Here is a 2785-nt window from a genome sequence, read left to right as displayed (position 1 = left end):
GTGATCAAAACAATAACACTTACAAATGTTAGCAACCAAATTATTATTTTTATCAAAATTAAATAATCAATCCCTAAAAGTAGGTATGATTGTACATATGAATTCTATTTTTGAAGTCTGGCAAACAATCATATTACTATCCAAAATGAATGAAAATCAATAGAGAATACTGAATACAAGGAAATAGCAGGAGCAATCAAGGATGAAGTCAAACAGTTCTTAATTATTAAAATAAAATCCCCAAATACAAGGACCCCAAAACAAAAGAGACAAGTAAGCAGGGTGAATTGTCACCGGTGATCCATTTAATCCATCTCATTGATGCTTGAATTTCTAATGCTTCAACCAAATACTTTCCTGGTATATATATCTCAACTATCAAGGTAGTGGTATCTCCTTCTGAATCAAATGTTTCCCAAGTCTTTTTATTCGGTCTATGACTCTCAGCGCTACGCGGTAAACTAATAAGGAAACAAAACCAAAGAACAATACGGCCAGATGCTGGAGACATATCATATGTAGAAATCAGGAGGCAAAAATATAAAAATAGCGGCACTAGAAGAAGAGTAGTGAGCCACTGGCAACAATTGCAAGAAGGCCAAGTGTTAGGATCATTGCGATGATAAAAGCTACGGTGTTTGGGATGTAGAAGAGAAGAAAACCAGTTGATCTCATCGCTGATTTCCCCCCAGTGGAATCGGTGGAAGTGTTAATTGCAGAGTCAGAGCCCGTAGAAGCCCCAGAAAAGGAACGGGGGGGTTGAGAGCGGCCTGGTAAGTTGCTGTTAAAATCAGTACTAAACTACTAGCAATGCATTGCTCCTATCAGCTGACATAGTGATAATATCATGAAACACTTCACCAAATGCGTTTTCAAGAAGTGTGATCCTTGATCCTAACATCACGTGTAAGTATGGAGGTCTACGAGTCGCGGAAGCTTTCAAGCCTCCAAAATCGCGTAGAATCTCCAGACTCTCTCTGTTGTCAACATTGCTCATGCTTCTAAGATATCCAGAGCTGTCAAACCCCTTGAATTGATCTTGTTTATTCGAACCTTACATTTATAAATAGTTTGACCCATCTGCAATATAATATTTATAAAACCAAATTAAATTGACATAGAACAACTGTAGTCTTATGAGCTAAGCTATATTTGTATTTAACAATTAACAACTTATAAATTTTTGTATTGATCATATAAATTCATCTGTGTGGGCAGCAGGTTGAGGTCTGGAAGCTTTTTTTGTTGACATGTGCATCAGGGTCTGGCTGTGTTGGATTACCTACTATGTGTGTGGAGCATTGGACTATTGATGATAATATGCACTGGGACTGTCTTTTGTTTGGGTTTTTTTTTTTTTTTGCTGGTGGTTATTGGGGAGGTCTGTGACAGGGGCTGTATTGTATACTGTGTTGGATTCTGTTTATTGTTGGGGGGACTTTCGGGGATTATACGCAGGATGTAATGGGGGTTTACTCTTGTGATGCAAGTTGACGGTGGCAGGGTATGTTTGTCTCTGGTGTATTGCTTTTAAGCCGAGAGGGTTATGCTACAGATGTTATTTATATGATCAATAGTGTACACAAAGAAATTAATGCAGGGCACTTAATAGGTAGAATTGCTATATTAGCACAGGCTCAGACCTCTACTCAAAATACAATGAATGAAATTAGGGTATTTAAGATTATACCTGGGCTTGATTGTTGGTTGCAGCTATGTGCAATACTGTGTTGCCATCCTTATCCTTGAAATTCAAGAGCTTTTTTTCTGACGATTTACCATAAAGGTTAGTCCTCTTAAGTGACTGTACTATGACTCGAAGAGCTTCTAAGTTATTGTTTTCCGCCGCTATGTGCAAAGCAGTTTCATTTCGGATTGTCACATCTTGAATACATTGAGGACAATGTAGTAGAAATTGAGCCAAAAGACTGAGGTTCCTTCGCTAGCTACGTAATGCAACGGAGTTCTTCCTTCCCTCCCCTTAACGCGGACAAGATCTCTATCAATTACCAATAGACGAAGCACCATCTCTGTCTGCCCTTGTTGCAAGGCCAGGTGAATGGGGCTAAAGCCATCTTGATTCAGCTTTCTTGCAAATGATGGCTTTAAATTCATTATCTCCATCACAAAATCAATGTGCCCTGCAGCTGAAGCTATGTGTAAAGGAGTGTCAGAAAAAGGCATCTGATCAGCACGCTCTAAAATATATGCATCCCTCCGAATCAATGTATACAATTCATCAATATTTCCAGCTTGAGCAGCCCCCTTCAACCTCTCATTCATGGCACCCGGCCTCCCCCCTTTCTTTGTGAGATGAATAAAAATGAAAATAATCAAGGCTTTTCGCATATTTGTAGCAGTTAGAGCAAATGAAGCGACGTCATTGACGAAGAAAACAAGGAGAGACGGCTACCTACGAAGAAACATCGTATCTTTTTATAAATTGATTCTAGTGGAATCTTTTCAGTGATGGGAATAATTCTCCTCGTACACTTCTTGGACGAATCAACTGGAAGATTAATCCTATACCAATTTGTATATACCAAAAAGCTATACATTCTTGTCTCTAACTCATTGGCTTTACATGAAGATGCTACTAAAATACAAGTAGCAAACTTAATTAAGAACAGAATGGTAGTCAACTATAAAATTGTTAAACCAAAAATGGTTTATCTTGAATTTCTTGTGCATTGGAAATAAGGTAATAACATGATTGCTAAAAGAGTCTTTCAAATGTGTAAAACGTGTCAGAAGAAGAAAAATCAATAAGAGAAAATAGAAAAGG

At 37.9% G+C, this 2785-nt stretch overlaps 1 pseudogene; it reads right to left on the bottom strand.

Moving 5' to 3' along the window:
- Positions 1-555: 555 nt before the first annotated feature.
- Positions 556-2283, bottom strand: LOC110425487 (ankyrin repeat-containing protein BDA1-like; annotated as a pseudogene).
- Positions 2284-2785: the final 502 nt, after the last annotated feature.

Source organism: Theobroma umbraticum, unplaced genomic scaffold (genome assembly GCF_002168275.2).
Source record: "Theobroma umbraticum cultivar Fairchild unplaced genomic scaffold, ASM216827v3 scaffold_81.0, whole genome shotgun sequence".
Classification (NCBI taxonomy): Eukaryota; Viridiplantae; Streptophyta; class Magnoliopsida; order Malvales; family Malvaceae; genus Theobroma; species Theobroma umbraticum.
This window is presented reverse-complemented; position numbering and strand designations above follow the sequence as displayed.